The sequence below is a fragment of the Narcine bancroftii genome, chromosome 1 (genome assembly GCF_036971445.1).
Source record: "Narcine bancroftii isolate sNarBan1 chromosome 1, sNarBan1.hap1, whole genome shotgun sequence".
NCBI classification, from domain to species: domain Eukaryota; kingdom Metazoa; phylum Chordata; class Chondrichthyes; order Torpediniformes; family Narcinidae; genus Narcine; species Narcine bancroftii.
The window spans coordinates 256506369-256532668 of record NC_091469.1 but is presented as its reverse complement, the minus strand read 5'-3'; the positions used below and the strand labels follow the sequence as shown (position 1 = coordinate 256532668).

General features: G+C 45.6%; 1 long non-coding RNA gene across 1 annotated transcript in view; it reads right to left on the bottom strand.

The window, feature by feature from the left end:
- Positions 1–26300, bottom strand: part of LOC138751304 (uncharacterized) — a 64185-nt gene that overhangs the window by 27776 nt on the left and 10109 nt on the right. The gene's annotated exons all lie outside the window — the stretch shown is intronic.

Below are 26300 nucleotides of genomic sequence, written 5' to 3'. Positions count from 1 at the left end.
AATAAAGACGAAATTCAAGTCCCTGCCCTCAGAGTCCATGAGGCGCTGGAAGGTCTGAGTAGCATTCTTGAGCCCAAACGGCATGCACAGGAATTCAAACAAACCAAAGCAGGTGATGATGGCTGTTTTGGGTATGTCCTCAGGGTGCACCAGGATCTGGTCAACCTTGGAGAAGACCCTTGCGCCATGTAGGTTGGTGATAAAGTCCTGGATATGAGGGATGGGGTAACGGTCAGGAACGGTTGCCTCGTTGAGCCGTCGATAGTCTCCACAGGAACACCAGCCACTGGAAGCTTTCAGGACCAGGTGGAGCGGCGAGGCCCATGGGCTGTCGGACCGCCGAATGATCCCCAGCTCCAACAGGTGCGAAAACACCTCCTTCACTACCTGGAGCTTGTCAGGCGGGAGCTGGTGTGCCTTGGAGTGAATCAGCGGGCCCTGGGTGGGGACGTGGTGGAACACCCTGTGGTGTGGTGAGGCAGCAGAGAAATGTGGCTTGAGAAGTGTCGGGAATTCGTGCAGCATCTGCTGGAACTCGTCTCTGGGCGTGCTGATCATGGCCATCTGCAGTTGCTCTGAGCAGCCAGCATCAAGGCGAACAGCCTGGAAGGTACGGGCATCCACCAGGCGCTTACCTCAAATGTCCACCAGAAGCCCGTGTGCAAGGAGGAAATCTGCACCCAGGATGGCAGTTGGGAGGGTCGAGACGGTGAACCTCCACGCGAAATTCCGTTGACCGATCTGGAATTGGACTGTCTTGTCTCCATACGTCCGGATTGCCATTGCGTTGGCCACACTGAGGGGAGGTCCACGAGGTCGGTGCCTGGATTTGATGGCCGTGGCCAGGATGACGCTGATCTGGGCTCCAGTGTCAACGAGGAACCGCCGGCCACTGACTGAGTCCCGCAGGTAGAGAAGGCTGTGTCCTTGGCCAGCCGCCGCAGCCATTAACAGCGGCCAGCCTGGTAATTTCCCTGGAACGAGCATGATTGACGACACTTCCGGGCCTTGGCTCCCCAGCGCTGGTGGTAGAAGCAGAGGCCTGAAGCGTATGCTATGGCCTTTGTTATGCTCTTGGGGGCCCCTGCAGGGGCCGGGTACTCTACTGCAGCACTAGGGGTGGGCTTGGCATGATCGAGCCCGTGCCTTGAGAATTGCTGGACCACTGAGCCTTCCGAGAATCGTGCGAGCGATAACTCTTGGCCCTTCTGGGTGATCTTCCTTGGGTCAGTGAAGCTCTCCTAAACCAGCAGTGGGCAGATGTCCCTGGGCATATGTTCAAGGAAGATGTGCTCAAAAAGTAGGCAGTTGGTGTGCTCACCCATGAGCGCGAGCATCTCATCCATCGGTTCTATCGGCGACCTGTACCCCAGGGCGTCAAGGTGCAGCACCCGAGCGGCACGCTGGTGTCTGGATAGTCCGAGGGACCCAGTAAGCACTTGCTTGATGATCTCGTACTTGTCCTTGGCGGGTGGGTGCTGAACAAGGTGCAGCATGCATCTGCCGGTGGTCTGGTCCAGGGCAGCGACCACATGGTAGAATTTGGTCGTGTTGAACGAAATCTGGCCGAGTTGAAACTGGGCCTCCGCATGGCCGAACCAGGTCTCCGGCTCCTGAACCCAGAATTCAGGCAGTTTTACAGCTATCGCGCTGATTTCAGGCTCGCTCATGCTGGGTTCAAAGACGTTTGAACCAGTCGGGGTCACCAATTGTAGCGGTGGCTACACTGCTCCTGCAATAACACACACAACCAGACGGGTTGAGCTCAGTGAGCAGACTAGTTTATTGCAGTCTGCTGGGCTGCACTTGTACTCCCAGCTCGGACCTGGCTGAGAACTGCGCTAGAGGGCGCTGACGTCACCCGGGCATCACATGGTCCCCAAACGCGGGTTTCTGAGCCCCGAGCTGGAAGGAAGGGAAACCCCCGATGGCGCCGTTTTGGCCGGCTGCCCCGCCGCGTGGCTTACAAGAGGGGCCAGTTCGCCTGCCTTGTGGTGAGGTAATTGAAATTAATTAATGTGAGCCGATGCCTTTATGTCAAATAGTTCACAGGTAAATTAATATAGTTAATTGGTGTGGTTAACTGAACAAATCTCTGTAAGTTGAAGATTAATTTTTTTTCACATTTTGAATAATTTCTAACCAGCATCAGTATTTACAGAATTTAAAACAAATATTACTTTGATAACTCCAGAGATTTTCCCTGCTACAAGCAGTTCATGTTTAGAAGAATAATAACTTTACATTTTTGAATTAGCATTTTTTTGAACAAAGATGACTAATTTAACGTGTTGGTTAAAATAAAATATGGTCGGAATTGCTCTCAGAAACAATTGTCAGACTGTTCCAGCAAAGACAGATCTCAGAATCAGAATCAGATTGTCACGAGCATGTCACAAAATCTGCATTACAAGTGCAAAAATTGCTATACAGGCACATTACATTTGTTAAATAAATAAATTAGTGCAAAAAAAGAGTAAAAGTGAGGTAGCGTCTGTTCTTCAGTGTCCATTCAGAAATCTGATGGCGGAGGGGAAAAAGCTGTTTTTGTGCTGTTAGATGTTCAGCTTTAGGCTCTTGTACCTCCTTCCTGACAGTAGCAGTGAAAAGAGGACATGGCCTGGGTGGTGAGGGTCCTTGATGGAGTGAAAACTATTTCCCATGATGGCGCAGGCTGAGTCAACAACCCTCCTGTCTTGTTCCTATCCCGTGCATTGGCACCTCCATACGAGACAGTGAAGCAACCAGTCAGAATGCTCTCCATGTAGAAAGCTGCAAGTATCTTTGGTAACATGACAAATCTCCTCAAAACTCCTAACAAAATATAGTGGCTGGCAGACCTTCTTCAGAATAGGCCTTCAGAGGTGTTGACACCCAGGAATTTGAAGTTCCTTACACTCTCCACTACTGATCCCTCGATGACGATTGGTTTGTGTTCTCCTAGTTTCCCCGTTCTGAAGTCCACAATCAGTTCCTTAGTTTTAATTGCAAGCTTGTTGCTGTGATACCACTCTACTAGCTGATCTATCTCATTCTTGTATACTTCCTCATTGCTGTCTGATTCTGCCGATAACCGTGGTGTCATTGACAAATTTATAGATGGCATTTGAATTGTGTCTAGCTACACAGTCTTGCGTGTAGACCGAGTAGAGCAGTGGGCTAAGGTGCACCTGCATTGTTTGTCAGTGAGGTGGAGATGGTGTTACTGAATCACATTGACTGTGGTCTTTCGATGAGGAAGTTAAAGATCCATTTGCAGAGCTGGCCTCGCTAACCAGTGTCCAACACTTGGATTAAGCTGGAAACTGAGAAGACTGTTCCTCATGGCCTCAGCGAGGAAAAAAGAATCAGAAGCCCCTTTCACACTTGCGTCCCACTAAATTGGCCGTTCAGTGTCCTGGGATAGGAATGGGGTTTTGGCTTTTCACACTTGACCACTCCTAACTGGGACAGTGAACACTTTAACACTTGCAAGGAGCTATCCCTGGGGTTAGGACTGTTCTACCTTCTACTGACGCATCAAGTGACGGTGGACCTGCCCTAAATCCTGATCAATGTTTTATGGTCTTATATTTGAACAAAATTAATCATGCCTAATTAGAACACAATTTAGCTTTATGTACAGAACAGTATGAGCCCTTCAGCCCCTGTTGTTGTTGTGTCGACCTATAAAAACCTTTACAAGGGACTGTGGGAAAGTGCTAGTAATAAATACCCAATTTTTAAACAGGGTGGGAAAGTTGGTATGCAGCCGTTTTTTTTCTCTCATTCATTTCTATGCTTGGTTAACCTGGCCCAGGTTCAGCAGGCATATTTCCCAGCCTGACAGCTGGAAGTCTGAGGAAGTCTGCAGTGGCCCATTAGACCCCATGAGGAGTTGGCCAGCACACTGCAGGTGTTCTGGGTCTGGAGCAGTGAACTAGAGCCTATCCTCAGGAATCCCCAGCTTTTTATCATGGCTGGCTTTGTGAAGATCCAGGAAGGATCATAGACATGGGTATGTCCTTTGAGCCTGCACAATGGATCTCTTAGTACAGTGTGTCCAGTACTGGCCCATCCCTTTACACCTGGGTTTTTATCTACCATGGCCTCGCACTCTGGGACAGTAACAGCCAGGTTATCGGGTCTTAAGTGTTATGTCGGAGTGTCCTTCCCCTAGATGGATGGCCTAACGAGGCTAAAGAGCCCCATCTGCCTGGGTTTGAAATCAGAGATTTCCTTCTCTTAGACTGGCTGACAATCAAGGCTATACCATTCAGGTATACCACCGGACACTCGGTCTTGCCATGACGTAGCAACCTCAGTGAAATCGGGGGACACCATGAGAAGGTGTTACTACAGATGCAGTAATTTAGGAGAGGCCATTACAGTGACCTCCTGCCTGCCAAGCCAGACAGTGTCCATGAGCCGATGACTACACCAAGAAAGGAGAGGCAATGTATTACACATGCACTTTCCCTGGTGAGCAAGACATCAGGCCCAGACCACACCCCCCCTCCACCCCCTCCCCCCCCCCACCCCATCCCCAGCTTCTACCCAGTGGTGCTTGAATGCTGGCAGGCCCCAGAGGGCTTGTCAACCTTTAGGCAGAGGACATGCAAGATCATTTCCTGGATGAAAGGAGAAGAAGCAAATGAGTATCTGATGTCAGTGACACTTGACCTCATCTCACCTACCAGTGGAGGAAAAAAACTTATTTAGCTCTATCTTATCTATTCCTGTTTACATTTCATATATAGATCATATCAAGATCCCCTCTCATTCTTCTGAATTTCAGTGAATACAGTCTCAAATAATTAAATTTCTCCTCATAGGCTAACCCCCTCATCTCTGGAATCAATCTAGTGAACCTGCACCACCTCCAAGGCCTTCTCAAGTAAGGAGACCAGAAACACACACACCATTCCAAATGTGGCCTCACCAACACCCTGTCGAATTACAGAACGATCTCCTTGTTCCTAATCTAGCAAAATGATGGCCAACATTCCCAATAGCCTGCGGCACCTGCAAACTAACCTTTAGTGAATAATGCACCAGCTCTCCAGAGTCATTGGGCACAGTGAATAACCTCGAATTTTCCACCGTTTTACTCCATTTGCCAGCCCTTGCCCACTCTCTTAACCTTTCTATATCACTCTGCAGATTCTCCGCATCCTCTTTCTATTCAATTTAGTATTATCAGCAAAACTTAGGTACACCAGGAGGATCATAGAACCATAGAACACGACTGCACAGAAACAAGACCTTTGGCCCTCCTCGTCTGGCCAAATAATTATTCTGCCTCATCGGACTGACCTGAACCCGGAACATTTCCCTCCATAGCCCTCCCATCCATTTATCTGTCCAAATGTTTCTTCAACATCAAAACTGAGCTTGCATTCACCAATTCAACTGGCAGCTTGTTCCACCACTCTTTGTGTGAAGAAGTTCCCCTTTAAACTTCTCCCCTTTCACTCTGAACCTATGTTGTCTGGTTTGTATCTCATCTAACCTCAGTGGAAAATGCCTGCTTGCATTTACTCTATCTATACCCATTATAATTTTGTATACCTCTATCAGATCTCCCCTCATTCTTCAGCACTGTAGGAAATAAAGTCCTAATCTGTGTGACCTCTCCCCGTAACTCAGTTCCTCAAGTCCTGGTAACATCCTAGTATATCTTCTCTGCACTCCTTCAATTTTACTGATTACTTTCCTTCAGTTAGATGATCAAAACTGCACACAATACTCCAAATTTGGCCTCGCCAATATCTTATACAACTTTACCTTAGCATCCCAACTCCTGTACTCAATACTTTCATTTCTGAAGGCTAATGTGCCAAAAGCTTTCTTTACAACCCTGTCCACCTGTGTTGCCACTTTCAGGGAATTATGTATCTGTATTCCCAGATCTTTTTGTTCTACCACACTGCTCAGTGCCTTACCATTTACCACGCATGTCCTATGCAGCCTGGATTAGAGTGCCAGACATGGGGAGAGAACATGGGTTCCAGGTCTTGCTCTCCCTGGAGCAAAAGAGGCTGAGAGGTGACCTGCTTGAGGGGTACAAGATTATGAGAGGCAGAGATCAGGTGGATAGTTCTCTCATTCTCCTCTGGAAGGAGGTATCCGGAGGAAGCATCTTCACTTGCCAGGAAGGCGCAACAGCGACAGTGTTTCCTTAAAAGGATGAGGTGTGCAAGGTTACAGACCACTATCCTATCAACTTTCTAGAGGAGATCTATCAAAAGCATCCTGGCCAGCTGCATCACAGTGCGTCTGGTTGAGGTTTGAAAGCATAAGATGCTGGTAATTGAATGAGAAATGGAATAGAATGCAATTAAGAATACTCTCAAACTTCCAGGATTTCTTCCTTTCTTTTTATACCCATAGTGCAACAACCTGAGGTTAGTGCAGTAAATGATCTATAGTTCCAAATGTGCATATGTATGAACCTGTTTGGCTGCAGCAAGTAAGAATTTCGGTGCTCTTGCACAATGCACTTATGTTTTTGTCAATCAACTCACATAGACATTGAACATACTTCACATGAATTAGAAGGAAATAAGCCAATCAGCACCTTAACCCTGTGTTGTGTTCAGAATAGGTTCAATGGATTCAAAGAGAATCAAGGCTGAACACTTTTTATCACAGAACTCTTTATTTATGCACAGGGGAACTCACAAAAGGACACTCACTCACAGACTAACATACACAGTAACAATAGTCAAATAACTACATATCGAGTGCAAATAAATCACTGCTAAACATTCTCAACTCCTGACTGGGAATACAAAGGTTAAACACACAATGTCCATCCACCCACAGGCACAGCACACTAATTAACAGTAAATTAATTACAACCAACGAGTATATGAAATAAACCTGGTTTCCAGCATCAACCATGGCTCGGAATCTGGGATAGGCCCATTACAGTTAGCCCTCCAATGCCCGCCTGGACTTCAGTGATGGTCTCTAGGTAGCAGCTAAAGAGCAGAGAGCAAGACTCCACGTGCTAGACTAATTTAATGCAGGGCCCATCCACATGACCTGCAAGGACCAATCATATATCAGCCTCACCTGTGTGCAGATATAACTATTAAATGGCACCTGGGGGACCAATCAGATGCAAGCGCCAATCATCTATCAATCTCAGAGGTAGGCAGATCTAACCCTTGATTGGCAGGTGATGTCACTTCTGTTTGCTGGAGGCCTCATGATCTACCACAATCCACATTCCGACCAGGTTTCAGACGGAGAGGTCACATGACCTTACCTAATCCACACCACAACCTGCTCCACTGTTTAATCAGGAAATAGCTAATCTGATTACCACCTCATTCCACATTGCTACTTTCACCTCCTTTCTCACCAAGAATCTGAGCATGTCCGTTAAATTATTCAAACATTGATTCCACCACCTTTTGAGGAAAATAGTTCTGAAGGCTTGTGACCTGCAAGGAGAAAACATTTTCTGTCATTCCTCTCTCTGAATTTGAATCCCTGGTTGCAGAGCACAAGTTGGCATAATAACATTGGTAAACATTGATAAACGAACCAGATTTTATGACCTCAGATGTCCCAAAGTGCTATAGAATCATTTTAAAGTAGATTGCAATGTAAATGCATGAGAGCACTGTCTGTTCCCTGCCAAAGTTCAGGTTTATTGTCAGAGTGCATACATGATATTGCATATGACCCTGAAATTCTTTTTCCTGTGGGCCAGGCAGAATTTCTAGTGCAAAAAAACTGTGCTCAAAAGATATGCACAAAAAAGAGAGAAATGTAAACAAAAAATAAATGTAAACAAACTGACTGTGAAATACAGAAAATAAATATTCAATATTAAATAATGGGCAAAGAAAGAGTCCTTAAATGCATCTCTGACTGTGTTTGTTGTCTGCTGATGGAGGGGCAGCAAATTCTCCTGAACCTGATGGTACAAATCTTGTGGCACCTCAACATCTTTCCTGATGGCAGCAACAAGCACAGAGCACGTTGTGGGTGGTGTGGATCCTGGATAATTACTGTTGCTCTCCGATGGCAGCATTCCATGTAAATTTCCTTGATGGTGGGGAGAATTTTGCGTGTGATGTGCTGGGCTGTGTTCATTACCTTTTGCAGGGCTTTTCATGCAGTTACTGGTGCCCCCACAGCAGACCATGATGCAGTCAGTCTTTTCATACACATCTGTTGAAGTTTGCCATACCAAACTTCTGCAAACTCCCGAGAAAGACCATGATGCAGCCACACTTTTCATACACATCTGTTGAAGTTTGCCATACCAAACTTCTGCAAACTCCCGAGAAAGTAAAGGTGCTGACGTGCTTTCGTCACGATGACCTTCATGTGTTGGGTTTAGGAAAGGTCCTCCGAGATAGTGATTCCCAGGAATTAAAATTTGCTCATCCTCTCCACCTCTGATCCCGCAATGATTACTGGATCTTGCACTTCTGGTTTTCCCTTCCTGAAGTCTTCAATCATCTCCTTGGTTTTGGTGACACTGAGTGCGAGATTGTTGTTAGTGCATCGTTCAGCCAAGTTTTCCATCTCCAAAGAGAGAGAGAGTGGGTCAATAGCTTTATTTAAAGAACCATTATAAATTTAAATCTTAGCTTTTTGAAACAGGACCAAGACATCAAACATATGTTATTTGACTGATTCCATTTGGTTTCTTAAATCCATTTTTACTAAGATGGCCCTGTCAGTTATCAGACACAGTGACACACAGTCAAAGTTGATACAGAGTTTAATCCAAGGCCCGAATCTTTATAAAATACTTAACTGTGATTTTTGTAAGTTCAATATCATTAGGATGAGAGGTTTGAGAATCAGTGTATAAAAACTAGATTATACTGGTGGATTATACCAGTGGATTATACTGGTGGATTATACTGGTGTACTGGGAGTCTCCCCTTTACAGCCAAGGGGATACTGAATAACAAAATTCACATTTCATCTGCCAAAGAAACATCTGCTTAAAATTTACTGTACCAGAAAGTTTAAAAAAAACTTGCAATGCAAACAAAAATCCCTTATGCATGCTTTTGGCATGATGTGACTGGAAGAAATCTCCTCAAGCTATTGCATCAGAAAGAGAACTCAGGGTCACGAAGAAGTCAATGAGTATCCTTCGGAGTAGATGAAGCTGCAGCATTTGTTGATATTGGCCTATTTGCAACACGTCAATAACTTGGAACGTTTGCTCAGGCAATTACTTCAAGAGGGGCAATTTTTAAAACATTGAAGGAGAAAATTCTGGAGCCATTTCTACCATGTCAGCTGTGGCTCAATGGGAAACATTCCCACCTCTTGAATCAGATGTTGTAAATTCAGAATCCCAGTCTCGTGGCTTGAGCGCATAATTCAGGCTGACACTCTGGTAAAGGGCTGTGTTTTGGAGGAAACCGAATAGAGTCCTCATCTCCCTCTCAGGTGGCCGGAGACAATCCCACTCCATTATGTTGAAGGAGAACAGTTGTATTATCCTTGGCATATTGACCAATGTTCATTCTTTAAACAATACAATGAATTATTACTCTCTGCTATTTATGTCTGGAATTAGCAGGAACATTATAATGGCAACAACACTTCAAAAGGACTTCAGGATTCTTTGTGATAAGAGTTTATTGTCATACATATAAGGCAATGTACAAATACTACAGTATGTTAAATTTGAAATTCATAGAGAGTTACATCAGCTCAAAGAATCCACACCAACCGTCACTCATCCTAAATTAATCGTATTTATTCTCCTCACCTTCCACCATCCAGCTACAGAGGAGAGGGCAATTAACCAACCAACCAGCATGTCTTTCAGATGTGAAAGGAAACTGGAACACTGACAAATTAACACAATTGGACAAGACAATTTATTGTAAAACAGGAGTACACCAGGAGATTTCTTATAAAACATCTTCCATCTCAATGCCTTTCTTCACAGTTCACTTCATGGTCACAGATCACTGTTCAGAAGGACACTAAAGCTCCGAAGAGCACTCTCAGATGAGATGAAGCATGGAAAGAGGGTGCAGGATAAAAGATTTTTGTCACTGTGCCATGAATCATATCCAGGTCAGATTTAGTACTGACTTGGAGATAATAGTCACTCTCCAATACATATCAACCCACTCCTTGATCGAGCATGAAATAAAATAAATAAAACTTATACTGTACATTGGACATGAACTCCACTATTTCTGGCTCAGTATAAAGAATAATGCTCCTTCTAAATGTTTGATTAAGTTTTATACTGGCATCGTTATAAAGGCAAATAACTAAACCCATGAATTTGGAATGATCTCACTCAAAGCTCTCAAACTCCACAGCTGGATTTGTATGTTTTTTTTTGTGGATGTGTGGCATTGCACTAAAGAAATGACTTCTCCTTTGATGAGTTTTTTCTTTAAAACAGCTTCTTTCCTTGCTGAGCTCTGAATTTCTGCCCTGGCTAAGCCACTGTCTGGGGGGGGGGGGGGGGGGGCTCAGTTTTCCACCAAGAATGCTGCCTCTGGGGACAACTCTGCCTTTGGTGAACCAGATCAGTTGGTTGTCCACTAATAATGCCTTTGATCTTTGATGAAAAGTCTACCTCTGAAATTGTATTGAGCACATTTTCCAGTCTTCCATCCCTACTTGTGCTATCTTGAGTGCTAGGAGACCCTGAATGGTCACTGGTTAGTTATTAAAAAAAAAATTCAATCCAAGGCAGAGCTGTTGCTGTGTGAACACTGGTTAAAACAAATGGAGTAGTGGTTGTTTAACTCAACCTGGAAATAATAACTGGAAACACTCACTGGGTCAGTCAGTATCTGTGGAAATAAAAACAGGGTTAGTGTTCAGGTCAACATTCAGGATCCAGAGATGACTAAGGTTTTTGACCTGAAATATTAACTTTGTTTTTCTCTCTCCACCAATAATTCTTCATTTCATTAATTCTTTTTACATTTTGTTTAACAGTGGAGAACGTGACAGTATCACCATAATTCTCCCTGCCTCCAGTAAGAACAAACAATACTGACTTCTTTTCTTCTTTGGCTTGGCTTCGCGGACGAAGATTTATGGAGGGGGTAAAAAAGTCCACGTCAGCTGCAGGCTCGTTTGTGGCTGACCAGTCCGATGCGGGACAGGCAGACACGATTGCAGCGGTTGCAAGGGAAAATTGGTTGGTTGGGGTTGGGTGTTGGGTTTTTCCTCCTTTGCCTTTTGTCAGTGAGGTGGGCTCTGCGGTCTTCTTCAAAGGAGGCTGCTGCCCGCCAAACTGTGAGGCGCCAAGATGCACGGTTTGAGGCGTTATCAGCCCACTGGCGGTGGTCAATGTGGCAGGCACCAAGAGATTTCTTTAGGCAGTCCTTGTACCTTTTCTTTGGTGCACCTCTGTCACGGTGGCCAGTGGAGAGCTCGCCATATAATACAATCTTGGGAAGGCGATGGTCCTCCATTCTGGAGACGTGACCCATCCAGCGCAGCTGGATCTTCAGCAGCGTGGACTCGATGCTGTCGACCTCTGCCATCTCGAGTACCTCGACGTTAGGGGTGTGAGCGCTCCAATGGATGTTGAGGATGGAGCGGAGACAACGCTGGTGGAAGCGTTCTAGGAGCCGTAGGTGGTGCCGGTAGAGGACCCATGATTCGGAGCCGAACAGGAGTGTGGGTATGACAACGGCTCTGTATACGCTTATACTGACTTAAACGATAACCAATAGATCTTTAGCAATTGGGATTTATCCACTGCCTTGTGCTTCCAGACCCAAAGAAAATTATTCAAAGCAGAGGGAGGCCATCCATATCTATGACAGTCATATGGAAGCATTGATCCCGAGGCCTCTTCCACAGGCTGACAATTGCCCCTTATCCATCTGGTCACTGTGGATGTTGAAAATGGGATGCAGGCTGGGTTTTAAAATATGTCCCAATTTATCCAGATATTACCAAATGCACATAGGCTATCCCTTTTTTAGTATGGTCACTCATTTAAAATTGAGTTTCCTGCGACTGATGCAAAATCATGTGACAGTTGTTCCAATTTGTTGTTTGAATTCTGGCCCAGAGGCATGATGTTGACTATTGTCTAGTTATATAGTGACTGAGAATTTGTGATGGAGCTTCTATGAATTGTTTTCTTCAATAGTATTAAGTCAAGTTATCAGAGTCCAGTGACCCTAAAACCTGTTTCAGATATATCTTCAGAACTACTATCAAAAAATTAGTTCAAATATTTATATGTCATTCATTTGCAGTATGTGAATATTGTTGTCAGTACCAACATTGAAGGGCATCCTGAAATGCCCCAAGAACGAGAAGGCACTGGGTGTGGTAAACCACTGTTTGTATATCTAACTGTCTGGACACGCCCATTGGCTGACTGGACCTGTGGCCCCTCCTACAGACTCCTGAATAATGGTGACTTTTCCACAGCCCCCTTCCCAGTTCAGGACAGTTGACCAGCATGGATGTGACTCCCTCCTATTGTGAATAAATGCCTATCAGTTTTACATATCTTCAGTCTTTTGGAGTTATTGATGGTGCATCAATTATTGGGTCTGAAGACACAAATGGGCCAGACCAAGTATTAATGGTAGATTTTCTCCCATGCAGGACATTAATGAGGCAGATTGCCTTTTGTAACAACCTAGTAGCTGATGATGACCATTTCTGAGAGGTTTTTTTTCCAGATTAATTTAGTTACTTTAAATTTCCCATCTGCTATGGTGGGATTTGAAAGCAACCATCCATTCCAAAACTGTGGCTCCTGGTCCAATAACTTTCTTTTCATTTCTTAGATAGTCCCTCATTTTTGAGGGCAGCGTGCTTCCTGTTTGGTTCAACGAGTTCAAAGGAAGCTGATGAGGCCAGTGTAAAAACTGCAAACTCCTCCACAGATGGGACAGGTGAAGGGTGAATGGATAGTTAGTGAGGTGGTACACTCCTTCTGCTTATGCAAGGCCTCCAATGGCTCCCAATGCATAGCCTCAAGGTTCTATATACCATCACATATGGAGCAGTTAGGGTCCAGGGAAGTCCAAGAATTCCAGGAGAAGTTGCATTTCTTCAAGGAGGCTTACATCTTTTCCTCACTTCACCTGTTAATCTGTTTCCCTGCTTAAACTTGGAATACAATGTTTGTTTTGGGATGTGGTGTTGATCATGGGATCACTAGAAAAATATCATCAGTGCTGTCTTTCCAAAGTCCTCCAAATTCCTAGAAGGCAAAATGAGACAATATCCCTGTAGTTGCCAGGCCAAAAGTTCCAGCATTGTACCCCAGCTACTGTAACCTAACCACTGATCTATGGGAATACTGATTTGATATCTCCCCATCATATTACTCTCTGCACCAAGATTTCCCCTTCCTCGGTTAAATGATGGTAACCTCGCTAACATCTTCCATCTCAATGCCTTTCTTCACAGTTCATTTCATGGTCACAGATCACTGTTCAGAAGGACACTAAAGCTCCAAAGAGCACTCTCAGATGAGATGAAGCAAGGAAAGAGGGTGCAGGATAAAAGAGCATTTTATCTTTGCCCCTCATGAGATTTACTATTTAATTTCCACACTATGTCATCCATTCCCCCTCATTATTATTATTCTTATTTTCTCATATGACACCCTTTTTAACTTCACTTCAGATTTATCCACACAGGTTTGTCTTTGAAGCATGGTTTCTTCTTTTTAGGGTTATACTTGATACCTATGATGGTACCATAGATGAGGGAATTCAAGTTTGTGGAGATGACAGAAAAGTAAAAGTTACTCCATTACAGAAGATAGTGGAGAAGCAGAAGCAGGAATTCAGCCCTTCATATCTGATCCAGTATTCAGAATCAGAATTTATTGTCGTGAACAAGTCATGAAATTCGTTGTTTTACAGCAGCATCATGATGCAGACATTCATATTATAACCATCTTACAACAGTACTTTTTTTTCTTTCTTTGGCTTGGCTTCGCGGACGAAGATTTATGGAGGGGGTAAAAGTCCACGTCAGCTGCAGGTTCGTTTGTGGCTGACAAGTCCGATGCGGGACAGGCAGACACGGTTGCAGCGGTTGCAGGGGAAAATTGGTTGGTTGGGGTTGGGTGTTGGGTTTTTCCTCCTTTGTCTTTTGTCAGTGAGGTGGGCTCTGCGGTCTTCTTCAAAGGAGGTTGCTGCCCGCCGAACTGTGAGGTGCCAAGATGCACGCTTTGAGGCGATATCAGCCCACTGGCGGTGGTCAATGTGGCAGGCACCAAGAGATTTCTTTAGGCAGTCCTTGTACCTCTTCTTTGATGCACCTCTGACACGATGGCCAGTGGAGAGCTCGCCATATAACACGATCTTGGGAAGGCGATGGTCCTCCATTCTGGAGATGTGACCTACCCAGCGCAGCTGGATCTTCAACAGTGTGGATTCGATGCTGAGTGCTCGTCTTTAGGCTCCTGTACCTTTTTCCTGATGGTAACAGAGTGAAGCAGGCATGGCCTGCGTGGTGGGGGTCTTTGAGGATAGAGGCTGTTTTTTAAGACAATGCCTCATGTAGAAGTCCTCGATGGAGTGAAGTCTGGTGCCTGTAATGTTGCAGGCCGAGTTAACAACTCTCTGGAGTTTATTCTTGTCCTGAGATTTGGTGCCTCCATACCAGGCAGTGATGCCACCAGCCAGAATGCTCTCCTGTAGAAGTTTGAGAGTTTTTGGTGACAGATGCCTCACCAAGTGTAGCCGCTGGCAAGCCTTCTTGGTGATTGCATCAATAAGGAAGCTCCAGGACAGATCCTCGGAGATGTTGGCACCCAGGAATTTGAAGTTCTTGACCTTCTCCATTACTAAGCCCTCGATGAGGACTGAGTCAAGTTCCCTTGACTTCCTTTTGAAGTCCACAATGATCTCCTTGGTTTTGGTGTGACACCATTCAACGAGCTGATATATCTCCTTCACGTACTCTTCCTCATTGTCATTTGTGATTCTGCTGACAACTGTGGTGTCATCGGCAAACTTATAGACAGCATTGGAATTGTGCCTGGCCACACAGTCATGTGTGTATAATGAGTTGCAAAGTGGGCTAGGCATGCATCCTTAGGGTGTGCCTGTGTTGATAATCAGTGAGGAGAAGACATTTCCAATTCATACTGACTGAGGTCTTCCAATGAGAAAGTCAAGAATCCAGTTGTAGGGGTGGGTACAGAGGCCTAGAGTTTGTAGCTCCTTGACCAGCATTGAGGGAATAATGGTATTGAAGGACAAGCTGTATCGATGAAGAGCAGCCGTATGTATGAATTGCTGTTTTCAAGGTGATCCAGAGCTGAGTGGAGAGGCCGCGATATTATATCTGCTAAGGAGTGATTGTGACGATAGGCAAATTGCAGTGGGTCCAAATCTTTGCTTAGGTACATGTTAATATGGCCATGTCCAGCCTCTCAAAGCATTTCTTCATTTCAATAAGATTATGGCTGATCTTTCACACTGACCTGCATTAATCCCATATTTCCTGATATCCTTAATATTCAAATACCATAGTTCTAAAGGTATTTTAAAAATTAGGGATTTCATGTAATGGGTAAAGTGAAACTGGTTCTACTAGCAGGAAAGTTAGTAACCAAAGCTGACACAGGAGAGAGATCACACTTGATCATCAAAGTGTCGAGTTGGGAATGTAGTTATGTTTTTGACATTACTACACTCATTTAGTGGTACCATTAAGTCTTCAGGAGGTTGGTGTTTAAGTGTTGTGAAGGAAGGTATTGGGTAGGGAATGAGCAGTGGTATTGATGAACAGCTGGTGATGATTAAAAAAAAGAGCAATGGCAAGATTAGGACACGTCTCATCATAACTACAGGAAGAAGCAGGTTTCAGAAGCCATAAGCCCCTTTAAAATTCTTGTGATATTCTGGAATTCCTGCTTGGAAGCCTGAAATTCCTGCATAATAAATAAACCAGCCATGCAGCAATTAATTTAGTGAATGAATGAGGGTGATCCCTTACACCAGCAAACCACATTGCTATTGTGCAAGGCCTGCAAGTCCAGTTGTGCTGTGAAGATGAGCCCCTAGAGCAGGGGTGTCAAACTCAAATTCACGGAGGGCCAAAATTAAAAACTTGGACTAAGTTGAGGGCCGAACTAAATATTTATTGAAAATTTTCAACAACATCTGCATGTTTTCTCTTCTTTCAACATATGTAATGTTAAACTTTTTCTTATTAAAATAAATGTTTAATAATAGTTTTGGATAAACTCTTTCCAGAAGCATTAACAAATGAGAAATAAAATATTCAATAAATAATATTTCTCTATAGAGGATTTGTCAAATGTTGCTAGTGTGCTGTCGAATAGTAAAATCTGAGGGCTATTGAGAATTTGGGAGAATAACATGATTCCTGAAACAATCAAATGGGTGACTGATTGTGGGCATGAACTCTAGCAGGGTTATTTGCCATGCCCTTTTTCCATTGGTACAGATATCCTTTGATTTACACACTTTTCAAGTTTTATGCCTAATGAGCTTGTATCCCGGTGCAGGACCATTTTTAACCAGGAATATATTTATCACTGTGACATGAAACTATTGGAAGATCGTTTTATCCTGAGATTAAAGTTCATAATACTTACTCAGGCCTGTGTGCGGGAGGGCGGGGTTTGCAGGCGATCGGGTTGGATAACGACAGTGCGGGGGCATCGGCTCTCGCTGCAGGGCGGCATCTCGACGGATCAGCGGCCCCGTCACCGTGAATCGCGGGTCGGCCTGCTGCAGGGAGGGGGAGTGGGCAACGGTCCTGGCGAGCTCAGACCCCCCCTGAATTTCTGCTGGACCCCTCTTGACCTGCTGAGTTTCTCCCGGACCCCCCTTGACCTGCTGAGTTTCTGCCGGACCCCCCTTTGACCTGCTGAGTTTCTCCCGGACCCCCCTTGACCTGCTGAGTTTCTCCCGGACCTCCCTTGACCTGCTGAGTTTCTCCCGGACCCCCCTTGACCTGCTGAGTTTCTCCCGGACCCCCTCCCCTTGACCTTCTGAGTTTCTCCTGGACCCCTCCCCCTTGACCTGCTGAGTTTCTCTCATACCCCCCTTTGACCTGCTGTGTTTCTCCCGGATCCCCCTTTTCTTTCCGTGCCGGTGTCCCAGGACCTTTCCAGGGCAGTCTCCGCGCTCAGGACCGCGCTTGGATCCCGGTCAGCGGTGGAGGAGCAGGTGAGCGCGGCTAATCCCGATCCAGCCCACGCCACTCCCGAGATTGGCGGGTGGTTCCACCCTACCTGCCCGACCAGCCTCGCTCTTCAGGTGTACACCGGGCACCCGCCGCTGGTCCGGTGGGAAGGCACAGGGCGGCCGGCTGGCGGCGCCCCCATCGCCCGGCGGGGAGCCACAATCTTCCCTCCGGCGTCCTGACTCCATCTGCAGCTCCAAGAAACGCTGTGCCACTGGGGTTCCGGGTGCTGGGAAGCGGCCTTGGCTTCCCCTGACACCGGCCAGGCCCCGCTGCGGTGGGGTGGGGTGGGCCAGGGGACATGACAGCGTGTTTATAAAACCACCCACCACTACTTTTCAAGGACCAGGATTTTTCTCTCTCTCTCTCTCACCCTGGGACACAGCGGTTACTGTGCATGCGCTATACTGGCGCGGCGGCCAGCGGGCCACCTCTAATACACTTTTGATATGATCTTGCGGGCCAAATATAATTATATCGTGGGCCAAATTTGGCCCGCGGGCCAGAGTTTGACATGTGTGCCCTAGAGGATTCTCAAGCATAATGTCAACAGAAAATGCATTAATATGTAACAACCCTTTTGCACTATGTTGTCAAACATCTTATATGCCGACTATGCTTTGTTTCCCCCAACGCTCACCAGTGGAGAGCTATTCTCTTAGACCTCACCGCAAAACTCCACTATGATTTAGTCTCTCTCCTCAGTCTATTTTGTTTTCAAGACGAAACAGAATTTTTACAATAGAGGCATCATGTCCACCCTTGTGTTTTGGAACCCATAACCTTTTCTCACAGAGAATGGCTATTTCCACCTCTGCCACATGACCTCCCTCACATCTTCCATCACTGAATCTCATTGCCATCCCTAGACTCAAGATTCCAGTATTGACCAACATTCACAATTGCCAGAGATAGAAGAGACTGCAGAAGCTGGAATCTCGAGAGGTGGGAAGGGAGAAGCATGAGTTGGGAGATCAAGGCAGATGATATATACAGCAGATTTTTTTTAATCCATAATTACCATCCGAAAAAACTTCCCCTTAGCCATCATTCTGTCCTTAGTGACATACTACATATTGGCAACTCCCCTCCAACACATTAAATTCTGTATCTCTCTTTTCAATTTTGAAACATCACTTTCCTTGCCCAGATTTCTTTTGCCTTATCCCCCTTCTTTTCCACCTTAGCAGAGGTTTAGCTCTGTAATTCCTTTTGCCACTCTCCACCTCCCCAACTTCATGCCCCTTGCACTGTCTTTGGCTTGGCTTCGCGGACGAAGATTTATGGAGGGGCATGTCCACGTCTGCTGCAGGCTCGTTGGTGACTGACAAGTCCAATGCGGGACAGGCAGGCACGGTTGCAGCGGTTGCAAGGGAAAATTGGTGGGTTGGGGTTGGGGTTGGGTGTTGGGTTTTTCCTCCTTTGTCTTTTGTCAGTGAGGTGGGCTCTGCGGTCTTCTTCAAAGGAGGTTGCTGCCCGCCGAACTGTGAGGTGCCAAGATCCACGGTTGGAGGCGATATCAGCCCACTGGCAGTGGTCAATGTGGCAGGCACCAAGAGATTTCTTTAAGCAGTCCTTGTACCTCTTCTTTGGTGCACCTCTGTGGCCAGTGGAGAGCTTGCCATATAACACGATCTTGGGAAGGCGATGGTCCTCCATTCTGGAGACGTGACCCACCCAGCGCAGTTGGGTCTTCAGCAGCATGGATTCAATGCTTGCGGACTCTGCCAGCTCGAGTACTTCGATGTTGGTGATGAAGTCATTCCATTGAATGTTGAGGATGGAACGGAGACAGCGCTGATGGAAGCGTTCTAGGAGCCGTAGGTGATGCCGGTAGAGGACCCATGATTCGGACCTGAACAGGAGTGTGGGTACGACAACGGCTCTGTACACACTGATCTTTGTGTGTTTCTTCAGGTGGTTGTTTTTCCAGACTCTTTTGTGTCGTCTTCCAAAAGCACTATTTGCCTTGGCGAGTCTGTTGTCGATCTCTTTGTCGATCCTTGCATCAGATTAAATGGTGCAGCCGAGGTAGGTAAACTGGTTCACCGTTTTAAGTTCTGTGTGCCCGATGGAGATGTCGGGGGGCTGGTAGTCATGGTGGGGAGCTGGCTGATGGAGGACCTCAGTTTTCTTCAGGCTGACTTCCAGGCCAAACATTTTGGCAGTTTCCGCAAAACAGGACGTCATGCGCTGGAGAGCTGGCTCTGAATGGGCAACTAAAGTGGCATCATCTGCAAAGAGTAGTTCACGAACAAGTTGCTCTTGTGTCTTGGAGTGAGCTTGTAGGCGCCTCAGATTGAAGAGACTGCCATCCGTGCGGTACCGGATGTAAACAGCATCTTCATTGTTGAGGTCTTTCATGGCTTGTTTCAGCATCATGCTGAAGAAGATAGTAAAGAGGGTTGGTGCGAGGACGCAGCCTTGCTTCACGCCGTTGTCAATGGAAAAGGGTTCGGAGAGCTCATTGCTGTATCTGACCCGACCTTGTTGGTTTTCGTGCAGTTGGATAACCATGTTGAGGAACATGGGGGGGCATCCGAGGCGCTCTAGTATTTGCCAAAGCCCTTTCCTGCTCACGGTGTCAAAGGCTTTGGTGAGGTCAACAAAGGTGATGAAGAGTCCTTTGTTTTGTTCTCTGCACTTTTCTTGGAGCTGTCTGAGGGCAAAGACCATGTCAATAGTTTCTCTGTTTGCGCGAAAGCCACACTGTGATTCTGGGAGGACATTTTTGGCGACATTAGGTATTAGTTTATTAAGGAGAATCCTAGCGAAGATTTTGCCTGCAATGGAGAGCAGTGTGATTCCCCTGTAGTTTGAGGAGTCTGATTTCTCGCCTTTGTTTTTGTACAGGGTGATGATGATGGCATCACGAAGGTCCTGAGGTAGCTTTCCTTGGTCCCAGCAGAGCATGAAAAACTCATGCAGTTTGGTATGCAGAGCTTTGCTGCCAGCCTTCCAGACCTCTGGGGGGATTCCATCCATACCTGGTGCTTTGCCACTTTTCAGTTGTTCAATTGCCTTATATGTCTCTTCCCGGGTAAGGACCTCATCCAGCTCTAGACTCAAGGGCTGTTGAGGGAGCTGGAGCAGGGCGGATTCTTGGACTGAGCGGTTGGCACTGAAAAGGGATTGGAAGTGTTCTGACCATCGATTGAGGATGGAGATCTTGTCGCTGAGGAGGACTTCGTCATCTGAGCTGCGCAGAGGGCTTTGGACTTGGGGTGAGGGGTCGTACACCGCCTTTAGTGTCTCATAAAAACCCCTGAAGTCGCCAATGTCGGCGCTAAGCTGGAGGTTTAGGTCTGTAATTCCTTTTCCCACTCTCCACCTCCCCAACTTCATGCCCCTTGCACTAAACACCACCTAAATACACACACCTCATTGCTCTTATCACATTTATATATCAGGTCTAAGCAACATCAGCTAGCACCAAGACTTTCCTCAAAGGTGCTGTTGTTCATCCCTGTGAATGTAATGGACAAGTAAGATCGTCCACAATGCACTTCCCATAAAAGATTTTAATTAACTCATGGATGAACCACATCAGAAGGCTCTTGGATGGTTTGTTTTTTTCATATGATACAATCATGTTTTGTGGCATCTTCACATGTAGAATACCAGGACAAGTACTTCCCATATTAAAGAGAGAGGGTGAGAGAAAACAAAGATAAGAGAGACTTGCGTGTATCTGAATGCCCTCCATCGGCCAAAAGTTTGCTACGTTAGGTATAGCTCTGAAGCCTGATCACCATACTATTTTAGGGAGCTCACCTGATTTCTTATAAAATGTTAAAATTTCATTTGATTCCAGTTTCGAACTTTGACCAACATCCTACCCAGATCATTTCTTCACGTGACAAAGGCTTTTATTGCAAACAAAAATCTTAAAAGTCTCACGGAGGAAGTTCTCACTTTCAATAATAATGAGATTTTTTTCATTTATTTTGTACTTTTACATAATAATAAACCATCTCACAGCTCTCAAAAAATTACACCAAACCAATAAAAGGACATGAAAATAAATGGTTATGTGCGTCAGATGAGGACTTTAGACAGAGAGGGTATGTGCGAGAATCAGAGAGAGAGAGAGAGAGAGAGAGAGAGAGAGAGAGAGAGAGATAGAGTGAGAGAGAAAGAAGGAAACAAAAAGAGAGAAAACAAGAGAAAGGGGAAAAGAAGAGAAATGCAGAGAAAGAGAACAGATTCATAAGAATGTTTCTGGGACTGGAAGATTTGAGTTGTCAGAGAGGCTGGATATGCTGGGACCTTTCTCCCAGTGGAGTAGAAGGAGTAGAGGATGCTGAGGGTGACCTTATATAGGTATATAAAATCACAAGGCATATATGAGATAAATAGTCATTTTTTTAGCACAGAGGAATCTAAAAACTAGATTTAAGATGTGGGTGGAAAGATTTAAGAGACCTGAGGGTTGCCTTTTCACACAAAGGGTGAAATGAGTGCCAGAGGAAGTAGTAGAGGCTGAAACAATTGTAATATTCAAAAGACAGGTTTAGAGGGATATGCATATGGGACCAGTTTAACATGGGACTCCACACATACTGAGTGTGCACAAACTGACTGCGTATGTTGCACACACCGACTGCAGACATTAACTCTGTACACTGACTGCACACACACTGAACACACACTGACTGCACACCAAGGTTAAGAAGCAGAATTTTACTTGTGCAAATGAAGGGTCAAATCAAGCAATTAAACTCTGTCCTCTTAGATGGTCGTCAGAATGTTATTTTACCTTTGTTCTTTGTGGGCAATTTGGGAGACAGAATCGAAAGGCCTAATTTTAAATTTGACAAGAAAGTCACCAGTGGTTCATACATCTTTCACTGTTGACAGATGATCACCAACTTTTACACCAGTCTTTTACTGAGCATGCCACAATACCTGATGTTGAAGATCTTTTTCTGCTGAGTGTTACAATACACAACCAGAAGATGGCAGTGGTCATCATGTCCAGCCAGTGGGCTGCCCGAGTACAGTATTAATGCCACAGGATCGTACATTGAGCTTCTTACAGTAATTTGTCAATGTTTTTGGACCTGGTTGATGGGGATGAGGCAGAGGTCAGCCCAACAGTCACTGTTACCTGACAGAACATGTGTGATATAGACATCTTCACTCAGGCAATGACATAATCTAACAGGGGTTAGTGCATGAACCAAGGGTGTTAGCATGACCTCTTGGTCTGTCCCTCTGCTGCAACAGGAAAGACTGTGCTTGAACCATTTTATCAAGAAAAGATCCTAGTCTTTCTTCCTCTCCAGTTGGTCTGTGTTTCTGGCTGCAGTCACATGACTGTCCAGAAGGATGGCAACCATCTCTGGCCTGTCTAGTCACCTTCAGACAACCAGCACTGAGCTGCCAGAAGAAAGATGACAGAGTTAGACTACTGATATGCTGAAAGAATGCCTTAACTGCTTGGACCATTCAGAAAAGGAATTATGGTGGTGCAGCAGTTAATACTACTATTCCAATCCTGCAGATCCAGGTTTGATCGGCTGCATTTTTAACCAGGCTAGTTATCCCCGGTTTTTCTCTCGCATTCCACAAATATGCTGATGGGTTAATTGGCTGCTTTAGATTACCCAGTGGGGATCAAAAGTGAGTTGGTGAGCATGTCTGAGAGAATGCTCCAGGGAAATAAGGAAAGAGGAATGTGATTGGACATTAAGATGCCGATTGGTCTACTTCCGTGATGATCTAAGTAACCGGGAGCAATGCACTTGGCCACCTGCTGAACAGTGTGGTTCTGAGCAGGAAAACGGGGAGAAGGAGGAGGAAGCAGAAGAAAGAAAGAGCAACATCAACCACACCTTTCTGCCCGAGTTACACAAGAATTTATCGAACACTCAATCCTATTTCTGCATGCACAGTCTCACACTTCTCTTTGATACCAATCACAATGTCTGCTGAACCACAATGTGGGAGTATAAACACCACAAAACGGGAATGATGTGAAATCAGGTCATATTCTGTATAGCCACAAACTAGCCCATCACTAATAGACAACAGCAACAAAAATCAGGTTCTAAAGGACTGACTGAAGTATTCCCTTGGTGCCAGGCTGTACCACTGCTCTTCCTCTACCCATTTGGGTGCAGAAGGCTGATGCAAGGCTGTCGGCAACAACCCTGCACCGATCTTGGACGAGGCCCAGCTTCAGGCGGTACCGCCTGCTTCAATTGTTGGAAAGCAGCAGCAAGTGTACTGGCATCATGGCAGTATTGGGATGGTGAATAAAGTTTGTTATGTCAGCGAAGGCCATTTGGCCCATCAAGATTTTGATAGCCCACATAGTAATTCCATTCACGACTCATTTTCCCTGCATTCTGCTCTCTCCATAGTCCCATCGACTACAGCCTAATTCTTCTAACTACCTAGCTACACACTGGGATCAACTTATAGTGCCCAATTAACCTACCAACCTGTACCTTTGGGACATGAGCAGAAACTGGAGGGCTAATATGGTCATAAGTAGAATGTGTAAACTCCACACGTAAACTTGCTGACTAAGTTGTCGACTAGAACACGTCACCTCTGCCAGCCAGGATATCTAGGATTTCCAATTCAGCCCCAACCAGGATCTTTGGGACATTCAGGCTTCCCAGTTGAGCCCCAGCCAGGATCTTCACAGGATTTTTCAAGTTATAGACTTTATCAAAACAGCTGTTGATGCATGTTTCGTTCAGGGTTTTCCCTAACCAGAAGCCCTGGATGAACAATGAAATCCAGAACCTGCTGAGAGCCAGATCACAGGCGAACCAGAGCACTACACAGGGAGCAGGTACAACCTATGGAAAGCCATAGATAGGTCTCTGGCAAAGTGGAGATTCCAGATGAAAATTTAAACATCAAAGGACACCCGACAGTTGTGGCAAGGCCTAAATGACATAACCTGCTACAAAACTAAATTTGGTGCAGTATGAGATGGCAAAGCTTCACTCCCAGACGAATTCAATGGTCAATTTGACCATCGGAACAGAGAAGTGCCACTGTGTTCCCCCATGACCCCTTATGATACTCCACTGCCCATATCTAAGGTTCGCGTGTAGGCTACCTTCAAGAGAGTGAATCCAAGGAAAGTATCTGGTCTGGACGGAGTACCCAGGAGAGTACTGAAAACCTGTGCTGACCAACTTGCCATAGATAACTTCAACATCTCACTCTGGCAAGGTGTCGTATGAGCTTGCTTGAAACAGGCCTCAATCATACCTGTGCCCAAGATAAGTGTGGTAACCTGTCTAAATGACTACCGACCAGTGGCACTCACATCCACAGTGATGAAGTGTTTTGAGAGGCTGGTGTTGAAGCATATCAGTTCCTGTCTGAGCAATGACATGAATCCGTTCCAATTTGCCTACTACATCAACAGGCTCTACAGAAAGGTCAGAACACCTGGACACCAAAGACACATACATCAGAATGCTCTTTATTGACCACAGTTCAACATTGAATATTATCATTCCCTCAGAACTGATCTGCAAACTCCAAGAAATGGGCCTCAATACCCCACAGGGTAATTGGATCCTGGATTTCCTCACCTCCAGACAGCAATTACTGAGGAATGGTAAGCTCCTCCCCAATCTCCATCAGTAACAAAGCACCACAGGACTATATTATTGGCCCCCCACTCTACTCACTTTACACTTATAACTGTATGGCTCAGTACGACAATAATACCATCTACAAATTTGGTGATGATACCCGAATAGTGGGTTGTATAAAAGGGGTGCTGACACAGCATAAAGGAGGGAGTTTGAAAATTTGTTGACTGGTGTGCCAACAACAACCTTACACTCAATGTCACCAAAACCAAGGAGCTGTGTGTGGACTTCAGGAGGGGAAAACCAAAATCTACGATCCAGTGATCTCTCGGGGATCAGAGGTGGAGGAGCAACTTTAAATTGCTGGGAAGCCACTATTTTGTAGGATCTTTCCTGGACCCAACACATGAATGTCATCGTGAAGAAATCAGGTCAGCACTTCTACTTCCTTAGGAGTTTGCGTAAGTTTGGTATAACATCAAAAACTTTGCCAAACCTCTACAGATGTGTACTGGAAAGTGTCCCTGGTATTGGGGCACCAATATCTGTGAACAGAAAGCCTTGAGAAAGGTAGGGGATATAGCCCAGTACATCACAGGCTAATCTCTCCACACCGTTAAGGAAATCTATGGGAACGCTGCTGTTGGAGAGTAGCAGCAATCATCAAGGAGCCACACCACCCAGGACATTCTCTATTCAAACTGCTGATATCAGGAAAGAGGTACAGGTAGCACCAAACTCATATCACCAGATTCAGGAACAGTTGCTACCCCTCCACCATCAGACTCCAAAACAACAAACAATCAGAAATTCATTTAAGGACTCTTCCTTTGCACATTATTTATTACTGAATATTTATTTTCATTATTGCTTTTTTGTGTTTGCACTTCTCTCTTTAGTTTCCATATCTTTTCTTGAGTAAAGTTTTTTTTTGTACCATGGTAAGTAGAAATTCTGCCTGGCCTGCAGGAAAAAGAATCTCAGAGCTGTATATAATGTCATTTATGTTCTCTGACAATAAATCTGTTCTATGACCTCCATGGCTCCCAGTTCAGCCCCAACCAGAATCTTCAGGAATTCCAGGGCACCCAGTTCAGCACCATCCATGATCTCCAGGGCTCCCAGTTCGGCCCAATCCAGGATTTGCAGGACATCCAAGGCTTCCAGTTCCACTCCATCCAGGATCTGCGGGACTTCCAGGGCACCCAGTTTAGCCCCAGCCAGGTTCTCTGGAAGTCCAGGGCTCCTAGTTCAGCCCCATCCATGATCTCCAGGACGTCCAGGTCTCCCAGTTCCACTCCATCCAGGATCTGCGGGATTTCCAGGGCACCCAGTTTAGCCCTAGCCAGGTTCTCTGGAAGTCCAGGGCTCCTAATTCAGCCACATCCATGATCTCCAGGACGTCCAGGTCTCCCAGTTCGGCCCAATCCAGGATCTGCAGGACATCCAAGGCTTCCAGTTCCACTCCATCCAGGATCTGCGGGACTTCCAGGGCACCCAGTTTACCCCAGCCAGGTTCTCTGGGCTTACATTTTGGCCCCAGCCAGGATTTACAGGATGTTCAGGGCTCCCTGTTTA